At 39.4% G+C, this 22,536-nt stretch overlaps 1 long non-coding RNA gene across 1 annotated transcript; it reads right to left on the reverse strand.

The window, feature by feature from the left end:
- Positions 1-19,825: 19,825 nt before the first annotated feature.
- Positions 19,826-21,102, reverse strand: LOC123330401. Its single transcript, XR_006546278.1, has 3 exons — positions 20,699-21,102; positions 20,363-20,509; positions 19,826-20,215 (listed from the first exon to the last, which is right to left on the reverse strand). It is a non-coding gene; the product is annotated as an uncharacterized LOC123330401 (long non-coding RNA).
- Between the last annotated feature and the right edge of the window lie 1,434 nt (positions 21,103-22,536).

Here is a 22,536-nt window from a genome sequence, read left to right on the forward strand (position 1 = left end):
GTTGGAGAAGACTCTTGAGAGTCCCTTGGACTGCAAGGAGATCCAACCAGTCCATCCTAAAGGAGATCAGTCCTGAGTATTCATTGGAAGGACTGATGTTGAAGCTGAAGCTCCAATACTTTGGCCACCTGATGTGAAGAGCTGACTCATTTGAAAAGACCCTGATGTTGGGAAAGATTGAAGGCAGGAAGAGAAGGAGACGACAAGGGATGAGATGGTTGGATGGCATCACCAACTCGATGGCCATGAGTTTGAGCAAGCTCCAAGAGTTGGTGATGAACAGGGAAGCCTGGTGTGCTGCAATCCATGAGGTCTCAAAGAGTCAGACACGACTGAGTGACTGAACTGAACTGAACTGAACAAAATGAAGTTAAAACTATATCCAATCGGAGAAGTTTAGAATAAATTCCAGGTCTACCACTTATAAACTATATGATAATGGATAAGTTGTTTAACTACTCTGAGCCATTCCTTTATCCCTTGTTGGGTTAATAACATTTACCTCTGTATGACTATTAAGAAATTGGAGAAATGTCCCCAGAATGCTTAGTACAGGGTTCAGCCCATAGTGGGCTCTCAGTGACTGGAGCTGTTGCCATGGTGGATATTAAGCATTATATACGAAGAGTAAACAATTGAAGTTTATTACATTGATCGAGTTTCCTAATCTATGATAACCTACCTTATGTTTTAAAAACTGAGACAACTACAGTCCTATATTATGAGACTGTTGCAGGAATTAAGTAAACTAACACATTTAAGACGTAGCAAAATGATGTATAAAAATGATCGAAATAGTTATTATTAAAAAATAGAAACTCAGACTGTCTTGAGTAAATCAAGGGTGTGTAAAGTTTTAATTTTCCCTTTCTTTTACACTTCTCTTTCTTTTTAAAACAAAAGTCACAAATACTCATAGTATTCATGTTGGTTTCATTAACTTAGATCTATATATTCAAAGATGTTAAATTTCAGAACCATCAATCATTTCTAGTATTGCAAATCCCAGTGCTTTGTACCTTAGTTTAAAATCTCCAGAAAATATGTGCCTTAAATGCAAATAGATTTTAAAGCATGTATGAACTTGTTTCAGTGCCTAAAGCAGCAGTACATTCTATGCTATTTCCCATACTTTAGTCTTTTGCTTACCACCTTCTAAATATTGCAGTTAATTACTCAATATTTTTAAATTAATTTCAAAAGCAAATTTGGGGTATTTTTATATATGGAATATGAGTATCTATGAACATAAATAAAATATGCACAAAAAAATGGAATTCAAAGAGGATCTTGCTGTGATATATGTCAAAGATATACGCCTATGTTTTCCTCTAAGAGTTTTATAATTTCTGGCCTTACATTTAAGGCTTTAGTCCATCTTGAGTTTATTTTTGTGTATTGTGTTAGGCAGTGTTCTGATTTCATTCTTTTACATGTAGTTGTCCAGTTTTCCCAGCACCACGTATTGAAGCAGCTGTCTTTTGTCCATTGTATATTCTTGCCTCCTTTGTCAAAGATAAGGTGCCCATAGGTGCATGGGTTTATCTCTGGGCTTTCTATCTTGTTCCATTGATCTGTATTTCTGTTTTTGTGCCAGTACCATACTGTCTTGATGACTTCAACTTCCTGAAGTCAGGAAGGTTGATTCCTCCAGCTCCGTTTTTCTTTCTCAAGATTGCTTTGGCTATTCGGGGTCTTTTACGTTTCCATACAAATTGTGAAACTTTTTGTTCTAGTTCTGTGAAAAATAAGATTGGTGGTTTAATAGGGATTGCATTGAATCTGTAGATTGCTTCGGGTAGTATAATCATTTCACAATATTGATTCTTCCAGTCCAAGAACATGGAATGTATCTCCATCTGTTTGTGTCTTTTGATTTCTTTCATCAATGTCTTATAGTTTCTGCATATGAGTCTTATCTCCTTAGGTAGCTTTATTCCTAGGTATTTGTTCTTTTGTTGCAATGGTGTACCACTATTCATTGCAGCACTATTTGCAATAGCCAGGACATGGAAACAACCCAGATGTCCATAAATAGATGACTGGATAAAGAAGCTGTAGTACTATATACAATGGAATACTATTCAATCATAAAAAAGAATGACTCTGAGTCAGTTCTAATGAGGTAGATGAACGTAGGGTCTGTTATTCAGAGTGAAGTAAGTCAGAAAGAGAAAAACAAGTATCTTATATTAATGCATATATATGGAATCTAGAAAAATGATACTGATAAACCTATTTGCAGGGAAGGAATAGAAACACAGGTGTAGAGGATGGACGTGTGGACACAATGGGGGAAGGAGAAGTAGGACGAATTGAGAGACTAGCATTGACATATATACTCTATCATGTGTAAAACAATTAACTAGTGGGAAGCTGCTATATAACACAGGGACCCCAGCCTGGCATTTTGTGATGACCTGTAGGGATGGGGTCTTCCCAGTTGGCAGTTGTGGTAAAGAACCCGCTTGCCAATGCAGGAGACGTAAGAGATGTTGGTTTGATCCTTGGGTTGGGAAGATCCCCTGGAGGAGGGCATAGCAACCCACTCCAGTATTCTTTCCTGGAGAATCCCCATGGGCAGAGGAGACTGGTTGGCTACCATCCATAGGGTTGCAAAGTGTCAGACATGACTGAATCAATTTAGCACACACGCATGCACACATACCTTCTTAATTACATGGAAATTCAGATTTGACTTTGGAATTCTCAGAGTCCTTAGGCTTCTGCATTGGGAGAGCTACGCCTTTGCTCCCAGCTCATGGGATGTTCTCTTTCCCACACCATCCCTGGTTGCATCCCACACTGCAGGAGGCCTCTGGGCTACAAACATGGACACTCCAATAGCACGTCCATATCCAAGCCTCTTCCTATAGGAGCTTGGGGGCTGTTTGGAGATGTAGTTCAGTTCAGTCGCTCAGTCATGTCTGACTCTTTGAGACCCCATGGACTTCAGGACGCCAGGCTTCCCTGCCCATCACCAACTCCTAGAGCTTGCTCAAACTCATGTCCATCGAGTTGGTGATGCCATCCAACCATCTCATCATCTGTCATTCCCTTCTCCTCCAGATTTCACTCTTTCCTAGCATCAGGGTCTTTTCCAATGAGTCAGTTCTTTGCATCAGGTAGCCGAAGTATTGGAGTTTCAGCTTCAGCATCAGTACTTCTAGTGAATATTCAGGACTGATTTCCTTTAGGGTTGACTGGTTGGATCTCCTTGCTGTCCAAGGGACTCTCAAGAGTCTTCTCCAACACCACAGTTCAAAAGCATCAATTCTTTGGCACTCAGCTTTCTTTATGGTCCATCTCCCACATCCATACATGACTACTGGAAAAACCATACATTTGACTAGATGGAATATTCTCCAGGCAAGAATACTGGAGTGGGTTGTCATCCCTTCCTCCAGGGGATCTTCTCAACTCAGGGATCAAACCCAGTTCTCTCACACTGCAGGCAGATTCTTTACCGTTTGAGCCAACAGGGGAGCCCAAGAACACTGGAGTGAGTAGTCTATCCCTTCTCAAGTGTTTTTCCCTACTCAAGAATGGAACCAGGGTCTCCTGCATTGCAAGTGGTTTCTTTACCAGCTAGGCTACCAGGGAAGCTTATATATATATATATATATATATATATATATATATATATATATATATATAATTATGACTCATTCATGGTTGTTGTATGGCAGAAGCCAACACAGCATTCTCCTGCATTGTAGGCAGATGCTTTACCGTCTGAGCCACCAGGGAAGTCTTGTAAAGCAATTATCCAATTAAAAAAAGAAAAAGAAAAAATTATTTGGGTCCAATTGTTGTTCCCATTTTACAAATGGGGAAACCAGGCCCAGAAATTTTGGTGACTTAGAGGAATATTCAGTTCAGTTCAGTTGAGTGGCCAGTCATGTCCAACTCTTTGCTACCCCATGGACTGCAGCACACCAGACTTCACTGTCCATCACTGACTCCCAGAGCTTGCTGAAACTCATGTCCATTGAGTTGGTGATGCCATCCAACTATGTCATCCTTTGTCATTCCCTTCTCCTCCTGCCTTCAATTTTTCCCAGTATCAGGGTCTTTTCAAATGAGTCAGCTCTTCGCATCAGGTGGCCAAAGTATTGGAGCTTCAGCTTCAGCATTAGTCCTTCCCATGAATATTCAAGACTGATTTCCTTTAGGATTGACTAGTTTGATCTCCTTGCAATCCAAGGGATACTCAAGAGTCTTCTCCAACACCACAGTTCAAAAGCATCAATTCTTCGGTGCTCAGCTTTCTTTATGGTACAACTCTAACATCTATACATGACTACTGGAAAAACCATAGTTTTGACTAAATGGACCTTTGTTGGCAAAGTAATGCCTCAACTTTGTAATATGCTGTCTAGATTGGTCATACCTTTTCTTCTAAGGAGCAAGCATCTTTTAATTTCATGGCTGCAGTCACCATCTGCAGTGATTTGGGAGCCCCCAAAAATAAAGTCTGTCACTGTTTCCACTGTTTCCCCATTTATTTGCCATGAAGTGATGGGACCAGATGCCATGATCTTAGTTTTCTGAATGTTGAGTTTTAAGCCAACTTTTTCACTCTCCTCTTTCACTTTCATCAAGAGGCTTTTTAGTTCTTCCTGATTTCTGCCATAATTGTGGTGTCATCTGCATATCTGAGGTTATTGATATTCCTGCTGGCAATTCTGAGTCCAGCTTGTGCTTCATCAAGCCCAGCATTTTGCATGATTTACTGTGCATATAATTTAAATAAGCAGGGTAACAATATACAGCCTTGACATACTCCTTTCCCAATTTGGAACCAGTCTGTTGTTCCACATCCAGTTCTAACTGTTGTTTCTTGACCTCCATACAGATTTCTGAAGAGGCAGGTCAGGTGGTCTGGTATTCCCATTTCTTGAAGAATTTTCCACAGTTTGCTGTGATCCACACAGTCAAAGGCTTTGGCATAGTCAATAAAGCAAAAGTAGATGTTTTTCTGGAACTCTCTTGCTTTTTCAATGATCCAACAGATGTAGGATGTAGGCAATTTGATCTCTGGTTCCTCTGTCTTTTCTAAATCCAGCTTGGCCATCTGGAAGTTCACGATTCACATACTCTTGAAGCCTGGCTTGGAGAATTTTGAACATTATTGCTAGCATGTGAGATGAGTGCAACTGTGTGGTAGTTTGAACATTCTTTGGCATTGCCTTTCTTTAGGATTGGAATAAAAACTGACCTTTTCCAGTCCTATGGCCACTGATGAGGTTTCCAAATTTGCTGGCATATTGAGTGCAGCATTTTCACAGCATCATCTTTTAGGATTTGAAATAGCTCTACTGGAATTCCATTATCTCTACTAGCTTTGTTCATAGTGATGCTTCCTAAGACTCACTTTACTTTGCCTTCCAGGGTATCTGGCCCTAGGTGAGTGATCATACCATCATATTATCTGGGTCATGAAGATCTTTTTTGTATAGTTCTTCTGTGTATTCCTGCCACCTCTTCTTAATATCTTCTGCTTCTGTTAGGTCCATACAATTTCTGTCCTTTATTGAGCCCATCTTTGCATGAAATGTTCCCTTGGGATCTCTAATTTTCTTGAAGAGATCTCTAGCCTTTCCCATTCTATTGTTTTCCTCTATTTCTTTGCATTGATAACCGAGGAAGGCTTTCTTATCTCTCCTTGCTATTCTTTGGAACTCTGCATTCAAATGAGTATATCTTTCCTTTTCTCCTTTGCCTTTAGCTTTTCTTCTTTTCTCAGCTATTTGTAGTTCAGTTCAGTTCAGTTCAGTCGCTCAGTCGTGTCCGACTCTTTGCGACTCCATGAATTGCAGCACACCCAGCCTCCCTGTCCATCACCAACTCTTGGAGTTCACCCAAACCCATGTCAATCGAGTCAGTGATGCCATCCAGTCATCTCATCCTCTGTCGTCCCCTTCTCCTCCTGCCCCCAATCCCTCCCAGCTATTTGTAAGCCCTCCTCAAACAACCATTTTACCTTTTTTCATTTTTCTTTCTTGGGGATAGTCTTGATCATTGCCTCCTGTACAGTCTCATGAACCTCTGTCCATAGTCCTTCAGGTACTGTATCATGAATCAGGTACTGATTCTAATCCCTTGAATCTATTTGTCACTTCCACTGTATAATTGTAAGGGATTTGATTTAGGTCATACCTGAATAGTCTAGTGGTTCTCCCCACTTTCTTCAATTTAAGTCAGAATTTGGCAATAAGGAGTTCATGATCTGAGCCACAGTCAGCTCCCGGTCTTGTTTTTGCTGACTGTATAGAACTTCTCCATCTTTGTCTGTGAAGAATATAATCAGTCTGATTTCAGTATTGACCATCTGGTGATGTCCATGTGTGTAGTCTTCTCTTGTGTTGTTGGAAAAGGGTGTTTGCTATGAGCAGTGTGTTCTCTTGGCAAAATTCTGTTAGCCTTGCCCTGCTTTATTTTATATTCCAAGGCCAAATTTGCCTGTTACTCCAGGTGTGACTTCCTAATTTTGCATTCCAGTCTCCTGTAATGAAAAGGACATCTTTTTGGGTGTTAGTTCTAGAAGGTCTTGTAGGTCTTCATAGAACCGTTCAACTTCAGTGTCTTCAGCATTACTGGTTGTGGCATAGACTTGGATTACCATAATATTGAATGGTTTGCCTTGGAAACGAACAGGGCTCTGAGCTTGCACCTAAGACTGCATTTCAGATTCTTCTGTTGACTATGAGGGCTACTCCATTTCTTCTAAGGGATTCTTGCCCACAGTAGTAGATATAATCGTCATCTGAGTTAAATTCACCAATTCCAGTCCATTTTAGATCGCTGATTCCTAAAATGTCGATGTTCACTCTTGCCATCTCCTGTTTGACTATTTCCAATTCACCTTGATTCATGGACCTAACATTCCAGGTTCCTATGCAATATTTCTCTTTACAGCATTGGACTTTACTTCCATCACCAGTCACATCCACAAGTGGGTCTTGTTTTTGCTTTGGCTCCATCTCTTCATTCTTTCTGGAGTTTTTCTCCACTCTTCCCCAGTATCATATTGGGCACCTTTCAGTGTTCATCTTTCAGTGTCATACCTTTTGGCCTTTTCATACTATTCATGGGGTTCTCAAGGCAAGAATACTCAAGTGGTTTGCCATTTCCTTCTCCAGGGGTCCACATTTTGTCAGAAATCTCCACCATGACTCATCTATCTTGGGTAGCCCTTCAGGGTATGGCTTATAGTTTCATTGAGGAATATAGGAATATATGAGTCACGTATAGGTGACTAACAGCCAAGCTCCAATCTCAGACCTCTAGGTCACATAAGAAAACAATCTGCTGCTGCTGCTGCTGCTAAGTCGCTTCAGTCGTGTCCAACTCTGTGCGACCCCATAGACGGCAGCCCACCAGGCTCCCCTGTCCCTGGGATTCTCCAGGCAAGAACACTGGAGTGGGTTGCCATTTCCTTCTCCAATGCGTGAAAGTGAAAAGTGAAAGTGAAGTCACTCAGTCGTATCCGACTCTTCGCAACCCCATGGACTGCAGCCTACCAGGCTCCTCCATCCATGGGATTTTCCAGGCAAGAGTACTGGAGTGGGGTGCCGTTTTGTAAAATCAAAATAAAATAAAAGCAAGATGTTGGTGGCAGTTATTTTAGAGCAGTAGGAATACAAAGAAGTGTAATTGTTGCCTGTATGCCCTTATAATGTTTCTACAGTAAACATGTATTTGGATTTAGTGTGAAAAAAAAAATGGAATTCAAGCAAAACAATGTTGTTACAATTTAGCTACAAACAGTTGCTTTCCAGAGGCTTCAACCTGAAGCTTGCTCTGTCTTTGTTGAGAGGGAGAAAGAGAAAAAATTTGAGAGAGAAATTGATTAACAAATGTTATAGAGGTGTTAAATACATACTAACTGCTGAGACATCCACTTTGTTGAAATCGCAAAGAAGGAAATAACTTAAAGAAATATCTCACAGATTGACTCAGTTCCACTGACGATTTGTCCCTGGACTTTTATTCCCCCTTATACTTAAAAAAAAGGAAATAATAATAACCCATCTCACAAGTTTGCAGGTAAATGATCAGCAAAATAATATATGCAAGGTTCTTAGCACAGGGCCAGGCATATAAGTGACATGCAAGAAATATTAGCCATAATTTAAAATTTTATATACAGGTCCATTACCCACATTCTTCTTGTTCATAAGGAAAACACAGATGAGCTTCTTATTTGTTACATTTCTATTTGCATGTTAAATTGAGGATGAAGAGGTACTCCTTTGAAGAGGAAGTCACCATGGTTTAGAATTTTAACTTGCTAATAGACTTTCTTTAATTTTAAAATTTCTGAACTAAATATAGAAGTAAGATTCATTACTAAAAGATATGAAGACCTGCATTAATATTAAGATATTAATAGCCCACCACCACAAGGAGCACTTAATTAATACTTGTATATTGAGGATGTCTTCTCGAAGACATAAAGACCCAGATCTATCTCATTTTAAAAAGGCTTTGTGTCTATGTGGCACTGGTCATTTCCCTAGTTTAATCATGAAAACTTTGATTCTATTGAAAATAATTTGTAGTAGTAAATTCAAGAAAACTTGTTAGTAAGTTTTAATTTAGGAAAACTTCAAAAATATACTACTATAAACTTCTAGAGAGAATGATGTATGTATTCCTAGTAGAAGGATCTAAAACCCACTTACATTAATACTACATCTTTCTCTTACACTGCCATGTTGCTAATTAATTGCACTTTTTGCTATCAAAAACAATAAAGAACAAACAGCATAAAAAGAGGATGTTGTCACATCGTCACCATACATCAGACATAATGTTTTTTCACTTTCATGAGATATTTATAATCTATCAGATATGTTAATATTTATAGAGTGCTTGCGGAAGAAATCTGTTAAAATTAATAAATAATAAAGCTGATGTCTTTTTAAAAAGTAAATCAGTAATCCCATCATAAAGTTGCCCATAATTTACTGCAGCAATATAAAACCAGAAAAGCAGTAAGCAGACGGTACTATATCCCATTACTCAGAATATCTAACTACCTCAAGTGTTTGGGCTTTTTTTTTTTAAACAATGAAAAAAACGATATTTTGTCAACTCCAACTCATAGGACTCTTCTCATCAACCTGAATGGGATCATAAGTGATTATATATATATATATATATATATATATATGTCAATTCATGCTAAGAGATTTTCTAATCACCGATTTGAGCCTGAGATATTATATTTGCTAATATATTATTCAGGATTATAGCATTTATATTCCAAACCAAGATTTTTTTTCTCATTTTGTGCTATTTTATCAGTTTTTTCGTATTAAGATTAGGCAAACTTCTTAATTATGTAAACTTCTATTTCTATCCTTAAGTAACATGTTGATTGAATATTCTCTGTTGTCCTAGTAATATAAATCCTTCCACTGCTCAAAAATTCATGGAAGAGAAAGGGGGAAATACATACCTAAAAGATTCTTTTTAGCATCAAAAGGTAAAGGAAGTTAAAATATTAAAAGTTGTTGATGCAAGTATTTTTTCTGTAGTAGTGATAAAGAGATAAAAGTATCTCACTATATACACATAGACCTGAACTCTGGTTAAGTTTAGCTTTTCTCTTCTTTTATTCAAAAATATAAGTGTTTTCCTCTGGATTATTAAGGTTTTGTTTTGATGAGAACCATGTTTTTGAGAATAAGGAAGTTAGCTTCCTGTTCAAAAGGCAGCATTTTCAACCCTCGTCTTAATAACTGAACTGGATCAATTGTAGAGCTAAAGTGAATTGAATTACTGAAGTCTGTGAGTCATATACATTGAGAATAGATCACAATTTGATCCAAAATATTCACTTGGTGAACACACACAACGTACAAGCTGCTGAGAAAGGAACAGTAATTTCAATGTTGCTGCTGCTGCTAAGTCGCTTCAGTGGTGTCCGACTCTGTGCGACCCCATAGACGACAGCTCACCAGGCCCCGCCATCCCTGGGATTCTCCAGGCAAGAACACTGGAGTGGGTTGCCATTTCCTTCTCCAATGCATGAAAGTGAAAAGTGAAAGTGAAGTCGCTCAGTCGTGTCCGACTCTTCGCGACCCCATGGACTGCTAGCCAGTGCTTATGTTGTTTTCATTTTTATTTGGGTTTTAGCTTTTGGTAAGAAACTTACCAAATCACTTTACAAATACTGTGGATAATTTTTCCTGATTTGAAAAAGGTATAGTTTTGCCTGTTTTTGTTGTTTCCAATTTTTACTAACGTTAAGTATTTGAAATGAGTGTCTTGGAAATTATATCTAATAGATGGCACTTTAAAATCCATTTTGTCAATCTCTGCCTTTTAATTCTTGGGTTTAGCTCATTTATATTTAAGGTGATCATGTTCTAAATATATTACATTTAAGATGACTATTGATACATCAGGATTTACATATGTTCCAAATATGTTCATAATGTCATTTCAAGATATTAATGTGAGATAAAGGGTTGGGAGAAATAATCTTCTGACCAATCAGATAATGATTTCAATTTGAGTGATAAATCACATTGTACTTCCACCAATAGAATAGTCTTCACCCAGCCATGCCCTGATAATACACTCTTGGATTTTACTGTGAGATGCTTTAAGAAACTGCTAAACAAAGCTACTACATTTCTTACAGGGATGTTTCTGAGTACATCACACACTACATTCAATGTCCCACCTATAAATGGCAAGTTGAAATTTTATTTTAGACCTCACAAGAACATTTTTCTTTCTCCTGACGAATAAGAATGGATTCTTCAATGGACAAATTATTTTGAAAACAGTTAATACTTCACATTTTGCCATATTCTGGGAGAGTCAACAATCTAACTTTAAAATTATAAGCTTGTAATTGATTTAGCCTCTATCCTTTAGGTTATCATGGTTTTATGTTTTCTTCATGTGTCATATTTATAAACACCACAATCTAGTGTTATTGTTCCTTTAAGTAGTCAATAATCTTTTACGTGTATTCATACTTTTTAAGAGCTTTTTGTTCCTTCTTGCAGTTCTGTTCTAACTGCAAACATTTCCCTCAGCCTGAAGAATTTGTTTATCCTTTTACCTTTTGAAGATTGGCATTGTTTCTAGATTTTCCTGCTATGAATGTTTTTTATCTCTGTTGAGACATTTGTTTTCATCTCTCTTGAATAAACATCTGAGAGTGAAATTGCTAGGTTTGATGCTAAGTAAGTATACGCATATGTGCTAGGTTGCTGCAGTCGTTTCTGACTCTTTACAAACCTATGGACTGTAGCCCGCCAGGTTTCTCTGTCCATGGGATTCTCCAGGTGAGAATACTGGAGTGGATTGCCATGCTCTCCTCCAGGAGATCTTCCAGACCCAGGGATTGATCCTGGATCTCCTGCATGGGCAGGAGTCTTCTGCATGGGCAGGCAGGTTCTTTGTCATTAGCGCCAGCTGGAAAGTTCAAATAACTATATTTAATTGTATAAGAAAGGACTAAAGTTTTCCAGAATTGCAACATTTTCCCTTTCCACCCACAACGCATGAAAGTTGTATGAGGGAGCCTGTTTCTATTGGCTAATTATTCTCTTGATTATGGATCCCACCTTCCTTCTCCTTTTCATGTATCATATTTTTATTATAGGTCAGACATTCATATAAAAGAATTAGAGATATAAGTCAATATTAAGAGAAATTGGGGCTAATCACCTTGACTCAATCAAGAGTTAAAAGGAGTGGTGGCTGGATTGTAATTAAGTTAGTTTTAGTTTACCTCTGATTTCAATTGTCTTAAGGGTCCAAAGGCGGGGAAGGCAATGGCAACCCACTCCAGTGTTCTTGCCTGGAGAATCCCAGGGACGGGGGAGTCTGGTGGGCTGCCGTCTATGGGGTTGCACAGAGTCGGACATGACTGAAGCAACTTAGCAGCAGCAGCAAGGGTCCAAAGGGCTTCCCAAGTGATGCCAGTGGTGAAAGAACCTGCCTGCCAATGCAAGAGAAACAAGAGACATGGGTCTGAACTCTGGGGCGGGAAGATCCCCTGGAGCAGGAATGGCAATCCACTCCAGTATTCTTGCCTGGAGAATCCCATGGACAGAGAAACCTGGTGGGCTACAGTCTATAGTGTCACAAAGAGTCAGACATGACTGAAGCAATAGTGGGTGATTTCATTTTCCTTTCTTAGCCCAGTCTTCAGGTGCTCTTGCTGTACCATTACTCAACAAAAGTCCAATGGAGGAAAACTCATGGACCCAGAGAAATAATTCCTTGATCCAGCCCATGTTTAAAAACTATATTATGTTAAAAAGTGGCTTATTCATTTTAATTTTCCTTCAGTTCTTATCCCTTAATCTGTATTTCAAGGCCCTGATTTTTACTTTATTTCTTCTATTTTTGTAAGTTGCTTCAAAAAATGTTTGTCAACCAAGACAGGGCCTAAATACATAAATAAATAATGTTAATCTTAAGTTACTGCATTAACTGTGCCACAAAACTGTTTTTAAATATGTTTCTTTAAGGTCTTCAATCTCCTCTAAAAGCCACTGTAGAAGATAGTTTTTTTTCCCCCAATCAACCTTGGTTTTTCAAGATCCTTGTTGGCATCTCAAGAGTACTAAAGAACCAAAATACGATTTATTAGTAGAATCGACAATGGATGGGCAATTGCTGGCTACTGAATTGAATTCATTTTCTGAGCCAATCTCTTTAATGAGAAAAATGAAGGAAATGAAATGGGACATTTAAAAACTAATAGAAATCTTGAATATAATAACTACTGACAAAGGCAATTAAGGAACACTTTTAAAAATTTTAATAGAAATAAATGAGAATGTTCAAATGACAGACACCCAAAGGAAAGAAGGAAATTCATTAAATTTAACTATTGCATTTCTCCTAATTACTTTCCTTAAAGAAAAAATTTCATACTTCTTGAAAAAGTATATAAATAAAGATCCTTGAGTTTTTCAATGAATAAATATGAATTCATATTGCTTCTTGTGTATTTATAACTAAGCATCCTTTTGCCATCAAATAGTCTCATAATGAATTCAGAATCACATGACCATGCTCCATTACATGGAAAAATGGGGAAAAGGCAGACTAGAAAGTTCTTTTCAATTGATTAAAGAGATTTATAAAAGGGAGGTGGGCCACTAATTGAAGCTGTGCCTTCACTTGTCAACCCATGTCTCTCAGACACCTCTTTCCATCCACTGTTTTATGCTTCTAGACAGCATATAGGAACACAGCCTATATAGAGACCTATGCAGCCTGATAATACTTATAAAATGTTCAAACATCACATACTGAGAGGGAAAAAATTACTCTAAAACACACCCAGACTCATTTAAGGACAAAGAAATTTTGCCACATATCTCCAGGTATATGCAAGTGTTTCTTATACTAGCTAACTAAAAATTTTCCCAGATTTCTATTTCAGAGTAGGAAAACCTAGGGTTGCGGGGGGGGGGGGGGGGGTTGGGGTGTTGGTAGAATATATAGGTAAAAGATCTTGAAAAAGGTCCTCATGAGGGTCTTCATGTTCCATGACCTTTTCATCTGTTTGGGATTCAAATGGAGTAACAGTAATCTCTTTCCTTTGCCAAAAATTACTTAATCTATCATCTGCCTATATTAGTAGGCAATCCATTATTACCTCTAAAGACTTACATTTGTTCTTCATGAAAGGTAGTGGCTTATTTGAACATGTTGGAAAGTCAGATAACCTACCCGGGCTGTCATCAATACCCTTGCCACAAGGAAATAGTGTCACTCTTGAACATCCATTCTACACAATCACATACCTACCTTGCAGTCAGACTGTGCAGGATATATGTGTAAGCAAAACACCAAGACCATAGGAGATCTTGCCATGGTGAGTTTGTGCTGGCTTATGAACCTCATGTTGAATTACCCTGGTCTCTCAGGCAGGTTCTAGTAACATTGTAATAGGGAGTTGTATCTATGAGGTAAAGTATGGCTCTTTCTCCCAGGAAGCTCAATGGCCCCCATGGCAAACATCTCTCTCCATCCCCACTATAAGTTCTTTGAGATGGGCAGTGTGTGTCAGGCCAAAAGGAATCTTGCGGCATTTGCTCCAGGGAGTACCTGGTTATCTTATGCTTATGTAACTACAGCAAGCCTTCAGGAAGAGGCTTCTCATGTCTCTCTGGACAGGTAGTAACTGAAAGTTGCACTTAACAAAAATAATCCCAAGTGCTTGTCCGTACTAGGGCTGGCAACCCTTAGAGAAAAGTGGAAGGAAATTTGCTTACAGTGTTCCCACTCCTCTCAGTGCAGCACACCCATCCCAACAAGGCTTTGTTCTGTGCGTTTCTGTCTCACCCTCGCTCTCTATGACTGCATACTCCAGTCAATTCCGTCTGGTCTCCCTGCTTCCGCTGGTGTAATGCTAGTGTATGGGTAACTCTCCAGCCAAGATCACTGTCCTCAGCTTCAGATATGTGCACCTAAAAACGCCATGCGCTTGGTTATGTCTGACTCTTTGCAACCCTGTGGACTATAGCCCACAAGACTCTCCTGTCCATAGGATTCTCCAGGCAAGAACACTGGAGTGGACTGTAGTTTCCTTCTCCAGGGGATCTTCTCAACCCAGGAATTTTCCGGCATCTTCTGTGTCCCCTGCATTGCTGAGGATTTGGCAGGCACCTAAGCCTTCTAGATACTACCACCTGAATGTCTCACAGACATCTCAAACTCACCACAGACAAACTCCTCCTGTGTTCTTTATCAGTCCAGGGCACCATGGTTCACCCACTGTTAGAGCCAGACTCCTAGGAGCCATTCTTGATGCTTACCAGTCCTTCATCCTACATCAATTCTATTTTCTAAATATTTCCCAAGCCACCTTCTCATGGTCGGATCACTGCCATTACACTTTCCTAGGTTACCATTACCTTTCGTTTGGATTACTCCAACAGCCTCTTAGCTAGTTAACAAATTATCTGCTTTGCTTCTCTTTGGTGGTGGTTTAGTCACTAAGCCATGTCCGACTCTTGTGACCTTGTGGACTGTAGCCTGCCAAGCTCTTCTGTCCATGGGGTTCTCCAGGCAAGAACATAGGAATGGGTTTCCATTTCCTCTTTCAGGGGATCTTCCAGACCCAGGGATTGAACCTGGGTCTCCTGCACTGCAGGCAGTTTCTTTACCTACTGAGCTGCCAGCCCTTGTCTCTCTTTAACTGACATATTTTTGGCTATTTGCTGTGTCTTCTCTTGAGAAATGTTTATTCATATCCCTTGCCCACTTTTAATTAAGTTGTTTCCTTGCTACATAGCTGTTTGACTTCCTTGTGTATGTTGGATACTAATTCGTTAATCCCACTTGTCTATTTTTTGCTTTTGTTGTCTGTGCTTCTGGGGTCATATCCAAAAAAGTCATTGCCTAGGTCAATGTCCAGGCAATTTCTCCTATGTTTTTCTTCTAGTAGTTTTATAGTTTTAGGTCTTCCATGTAAGTGTTTCATCCATTTTGAATTCATTTTGGTATAAGGAATAATATTAGAAGTCAATTTCACTCTTCTGCAAGTGGATAACCCAACACTATTGAAAAGATTGTTCTGTCTCCATTGTGTGTCCTTGGCTAAATGCATGGATTTATTTCTGGACTGTCTTTATGTTCCATAGGCCTATGTGTCTATTTTTATGCCAGTACTATGCTCTCTTAATTACTGCAGCTTTGAGGTATATTTCAAAATCAGATAATATGATGTTTCCAGTTTTGTTATTTTTGCTCAAGATAGCTTTGACTATTTGGAGTCTTTTGTAATTCCACTTGAATTTTAGGACTATTTTTTTTTAATGTCTGTGAAAAATGTCTTTTTAATTTTGATAGGGATTGCATTAAATCTGAAGATCACTTTAGGTAGTATAGACATTTTAATACTATTAATTCTTCTAATCCATGAACACAAAATTTCTTTCTGTTTATTTATGGCTTCTTCAGGGCTTCCCTGGTGACTCAGCTTGTAAAGAATTCACCTGCAATGTAGGAGACCTGGGTTTGATCCCTGGGTTGGGAAGATCTTCTGGAGAAAGGAAGGGCTACCCACTCCAGTATTCTGGGCTGGAGAATTCCATGGACTGTATAGTCCATGGGTTGCAAAGAGTCGAACACGACTGAGCAACTTTCACTTTCTTTCACTTTCATGCCTTCTTCAACTTATTGTATCCATGTTTCATAGTAAAATAGCTTGATATATATATATGTGTGTGTATATATATGTATGCTTCAAGTTAGCACATTTTTATTACTTATGCCTTAATAAATATTTCATTCTATATTCGAGATAATTCAGGCAGCTCCCAGGTATGCAGTGGATCCCTATTGCACCAGGACTCAGCTCCAGATATGTCTCAAGAGAATAATTCTACAACGGTTCAGAATTGCTTGGGCTTGATTCTAATATAATGTGTGTGTCTCTAACCCCTGACGTGTGACATACTCATGTACTTATCTGGTAGATTCAAAATAAACAATAATGGTGGATATAAAGATGAGGAATTTGAGTTACTTCAATCCTGTCATTTTCTGTTTAAAATAGTGACACAATACAAATAGCTAGGTATAATTTTTTTTCTTGGGTAAAAGTAATGTTTAATCCATATGAAAACTATTTTACTGAATTGAAACAATATCTTTTAAATTGAAATATATTCTTTTAACATTGCTTATTATTTGTTCCAAAGCTAAAGGACAAATCAAAATATAGCAATTACTGTAACATCATTCACTATTACATAATTGTTACTGAAAATAACTTTGTTGTATAGACAAGGGATTTTTTTAAGTGATCTGCTTCATAATTTTAAAGACGTCAGGCATGTTACTAAATATGAGAGCTATACTTATAATTACTTGAAGACATTTGACTGCTTGCTGTGTATCTGACACTACATGCTTTGAATCCATTAAATCATTTATTTCATATAATAACTTTGCAAAGTAATAAATTTATTATTGTTATTATTCCCATTTACACCTGAGGACACCAAGTCCTAAAGATGGTGAGAAGTGAAGATGGAGTGAGAACCCAGATGCCCAGACTCCAGAGCTGTGCTATTAGCCACAGGGCTGTGCTGCTTCTCAATCCCTCATCCACTAAATAACTATCACAAGCACCATTTACGTGCTGAGGACTTTACACCCATTATCTCTTTTAATCCTTTAATCCTTACTACAACCCTATGGAGTAGTTACATTATTCTTGTATTACAGATTTAGGAACTGAGATTCGAGCATTTCAGTAACTCACCTAAGACTGAGGTAGTGTAAGCGTCAGAAAGGCCATTTTTATTCTGCCTTGTTTGGCTCCAGAACCCTTTCTCTTCCCATTGTTCTTTCCATTTGTTGTAGCAAAAAAGGAGGGTGGGATTCTGAAGTGCTAGAAAGGGTTTCCAGACCAGTGATTGCAGTCTCTGCTGGAAGGACAGTGTTTGCCTATTAACCGTGAGCTGGGATTCCTGCCCCATGGCCATTCGCGAAGGAAAGAGGAGGGGACACATCTTGTGAGTAAAAGGGGTTAGAAGGTCTCCAGGTTAGAGAAGCCCAGGGGTTAGTTCTGCAGAGGGAAACTGAGCTTAAAATGCAACACCTGGACCAAAGAGTAAGAATTTTCTTGATTTGTCAGAAACAAAGCTCTGCTGAAGGAGAGACCAAGAGCTACAGCTGTGTTGGGTAGGCACGGCTGATCAAGGAGCACCAACAAGATCCATCTCTCTCTTTCATCCATTGAGTTTAGCCTTGGGCAGGGCCTCCTAAGCGCGTCCCTGGTGGTTCAGCAATAAAGGATCCGCTTGCCAATGCAGGAGATGCAGGTTCAATTCCTGGGTCAGGAAGATCCCCTGGAGAAGGGAATGGTGACCAACTCTAATAGTCTCACCTGGAATATCCCATGGGCAGAGGAGCCTGGTGGGCTACAGTCCATGACATCAAAAAGAGTCAAACGTGACAACGACTAGACAACAACAACAACCAACAACAGAGCCACTGCGGTGACTCTAAGAATGGCCTCCTACAGGTCCCAGCTGCTAGCCCAACAGCTACAGAACCCCAGCAAAAAGAATACTTTCCCAGTAGTGCCAGCCAAATTACCAAGGATAGCATTGAATGCCCCAGCTTGGGTCACATGCCTATGCCTGAAATAATCAGGGAAGAGGACATGAAAACTCTCCAGTGTCAACTCTGAATTATGTGCCCACTCCTGTGACCAAGTGAAGAGTCAGCCCATCTGAATCACATGAATTAAAGTGGGAATCTAAAAAAAAATGGTACAGATGAATCTAGTTCCAGGTCAGGAACAGAGATACAGATGTAGAGAATGGAGGTGTGGACACAGTGAGAGAAAGGGGAGGCTGAGTTGAACTGGAACATTAGGTTTGGCACATGTATACTAACTACCAAGCTTCCCAGGTGGTTCAATGGTAAAGCATCTGCCTGTTAAGCAGGAGATGAGAGTTCAGTACCTGGGTGGGGAAGATCGCTTGGAGAAGGAAATGGCAACCCACGCTAGTAGTCTTGCCTGGAAAATTCCCTGGACAGAGGAGCCTGGAGGGCTACAGTCCAAGGGGTCACAAAGAGTTGAACATGACAGAGTGACCACACAACAACAACAGTATACACTACCATGTTTAAAATGCATAGCTACTGGGAACCTATGGTATAGTACAGGGAGCTCAGCTGGGTGCTCTGTGATGACCTAGATGGATGGGATGGGAGTAGGGTGAGAGGGAGGCTCAAGAGGGAGGGGTGAATGTATACGTATAGCTGATTCACTTCGCTTTACAGCAGAAACAAACCCAACATTGTAAAGCAATTATACTCCAATAAATTAAAACATTCTGTTGTTTCCAGAAAAAAAAGAAATGAAACATGTGCAGATGAAAAAACACAACCCAAACTGCTATTTACCTTAATGATCATCTTAATTGCCAGATGTACCAATTCTTTCTTCATCTTCCCCTGACTTGTCCTTCTGGCCATGTCACACTGTTGACCATCTTGTAGTCACTTCTTACTCACAACTTAATCTTGGGATCCTACCAGCCATTAAAAACAATGTAGGTGTCCATCCAGTAGCTAGACTTGGGTCAGTCTTCCAAGTCACACAGATATTTATTAATCCAAAAGCCTCAGCCTCTCCTTCTAATACTGTACAACCGAAGTCACTCGCGTGTGAACACATTTCCCATGGGGATTATGACTGAATTGGCCATAGCTGTAATGTCACTCCTCCTCTCTTACCAAAGTATACTAAAAGCAACATTATCACAGGCATAACATTGATTCTTCTCTCACTTATTTTTTCAAGGCATTTGAGGATTTTAGTTCATAATTATTTGTCATTTTGCAAGACATATTCCAAACCAATCACGAACCAGGATTTCTAGGTAACGAGGTCACAGAGTCTTTAATCATCTTGTCATTCCACCCACAGTCTTCATCTGTACCATTTGTTTGATCATGGAACCATATCCTGGCTTGCCTTTGTGTTTGTGTGTTTGTCTTATGTAACTATTCCAAGGGTTGTAAAGACAGATGCCTACTGAAGCAAGGCAAATGAGGCTGGATTAAGAGTGGTGGGAATTGTGATGAACTGGAGAGTGCATTTTTCAATAAAAGGAAGTAGCCACCACTCAAGTCCAGCTGGTTGTTGCCATGACAGTGTGGCATCTGTGTTTCTAAGTCCTCTGATATTTTCCAAGAGAAGCCTGAATTCTCAGTTTTCAAGTGAAAACATCCCCATTTCTAAATGTTGGCAACAAAATCCAATTGTAGTTTTTATTTTAGATGTTTATTTATTTATGGTAAGACACTATATGGCAAACAAATTACATCTGCTGGCCACATCTACCATTTTGCAACCTTTAATCGCTACACTTGCTCCTCATTAGGAGTGTTCACTCCTGGGAAGGTAGGGGACTATGTATTCTTCTGCAAAACTTACAGCACTTGTCAGAGGATGGAGCTCATGGAAAACAGTCAATAGAAAAAAAGAAATAAAATAAGGCTTTACCGACAAAAGTTAGAAACACAATGAATGTGGCAACAGCAATTGCACAGGGCATTATATCCATTGGGATTTGTTTTCAAGGATGTCAGATGACCTCACCAAAACATTCTGTTAACCAAAGTTTCTGATTCCGAGGAAGCTGCCTTTCCAAACATCATGAGTTCATTTAAATAAAAGTCACACGAACAGCCCCTGCAATGCAGAGAAGATGTCACAAGACTTTGCAGGCTCTGATCAAAACCCCTCACGCCACAAAACTACTTATGGCATCCACAACATTTTTCTCCCAGCCTTCTCTCATTTTCTATAGAAAGCCCTTACTCTGTACACAGTACATACCAGTGAGATTTACATATGATTTTAGCAAATCTCTGAAGCTATTCTGTTGCTGAGTTTTATATGTCAAAGGCATGTTCAAGGAGAGAAGTGTCTTCAGCCAGCCACAGAGAAGGAAACCCCACATGGCTTTGGTCTCTGAGTCCACATCTGAAAAGGGCGAGGTGATGATTTGTTTAGGCAGCAAAGGCTTTGAATGTTCATTGATCGAGCATTATTTGAGAATCACTTAAATGGAAATGGTATATAAAATCAACATTTCATTGATCCATTTGCTTTATGAGCTAAGGACTGGTGGACCAGAGAGTAATACGAACTGAAATCTAAAGTCAAACTTACCCCAGCTGCCTGCTCCGTGTCCACCTTCAGCTTTAGAATTCAAATGGGCACAACTCATATATGAGTGTTTGTTTGAGGGTGGCTGTGAAGTGGCAACAAGATCTTTGGTTGAGGGAAAGCCATCTCCTTCTTTTTCCACTGTTCCAATTCTCTGCTCTTTGGTCTGCTAAACACGATGCTTCTGCATCTTGCATTTGATGAAGTACCCTGCTGGCTCAGATGGTACAGAATCTGCCTGCAATGCATGAGTCCTGGGTTCAGTCCCTGGGTTGGGAAAATCCCCTGGAGAAGGGAGTGGCTACCCACTCCAGTATTCTTGGCTGGAGAATTTCATGGACAGAGGAGCCTGGCAGGCTACTTCATGGGGTCACAGAGTCGTATACTCCTGAGCAAACAGCACTTTCATTCTCACCAGCACACTGAACAGGCTAGGGTGGGGGAACCCCGGGGGGTTGATGGACAGCACCACTATACCTGGTGGTAAATGGTTATTAAGTCCATGGATGAAGAAGGAGAAAAGAAAGTCAGAATATGCCAAGGAAAAGGTTCATTCTTAGGCTATGACAGCAGCAGAGACAAGATCACCATTTTCTCCTGAGTGACTTACTCTTAGGCATTGCTTATATTATACTCTGCCATTTGATTATCAAATCAACATGAGAATTACTCTTTTTTTTTTTTTTTTTTTTTTTACTGGTGAAAAGTTGTCTCAGAAAAGATAAATGATGATGATGGAATCGTTGAATTGCAGAAATCTTTAGATATCCTTCATCTTATCCCATTTTTATAGATGTGGAAACTGAGACCCAAAGGGAATAAATGGTGTGCCCAAGCCCAGTGGGTATTTACTAGCAGACCCAGATGAGAACCCAGGTTTTCCAACCTGTAGCTCCTCAGTCTTACTAAGCAACCGTGAAGCTGCCGAAACGAGCTTTCTTTACCTTCCCTGGTGCCAACACGACTCAGGACTGTGTTCTACAAATTAATCATTCCATCACCCTAAATCTACAGGCTTAAAGGTAAAAGTTAGAGACAGCAAAGGTTGGTTAAGAGTTCTTTAAAGTCTTACCAAAATGAAATAAATTGTGAAAGGAAAGGCAACGTAAATCAGCCAAATGCCTTAAATATGAACTTTTTAAGGATTCAATTGGCTTCCTCTAAGGCTGAGAAAATTTTGCTAAGTATAGGTACCCAGCAGACCAAGATTAATGAGTAGACCAGATTACTTATAATTGACCTATGCATTGTTCGTATGCAGATGGTTCTTACTAAGTATGTGAAAACAATTTGTTCTCTTAAATAGGTTATATATTCCCTACCCTCGATTTTGTTTACACTATTAATTTGCTTAGCAAACCTTTTTTTCCATATCTGGTACCAAGGTAAACTTCAGCCCAGCCAGAGGGTCTGAATTATTCATACATTCTAAATTAGCAGGGTCCAGATTAATGAGGTTTTACTCTACTTTTTATCCTCAACTGCCTTCCCTTGGGGCACAGAATCATCGCTCTCCTCTTTTTCTTTCCCTATTATCATAAACTATATCCCCCAAGTGATTCCCCTTTAAAGGGGCACCTGGTTACAGTCTCTCCAGGGCTGCTCTGAACGCATAACGAAAGCAAGACAAGTGGTCACAGAGCTGCAGGTTTTCAGGCACCCCATTCTTGGTTCAATTCCTTACAGTAAGTAGCTGTCAAAAGCTTACTTCCTCTTCTCCCACCTACAATATTTTTTAAAGGACTTGGGTGAAACTAACACAACATTGTAAATCAACTCCACATCAATTAAAAAAAAAAAAAGATTTGGGCAACATGAGGCTATTAGCTGGGGCGGAAAAA

Source organism: Bubalus bubalis, chromosome 18, assembly GCF_019923935.1.
Source record: "Bubalus bubalis isolate 160015118507 breed Murrah chromosome 18, NDDB_SH_1, whole genome shotgun sequence".
NCBI lineage: Eukaryota > Metazoa > Chordata > Mammalia > Artiodactyla > Bovidae > Bubalus > Bubalus bubalis.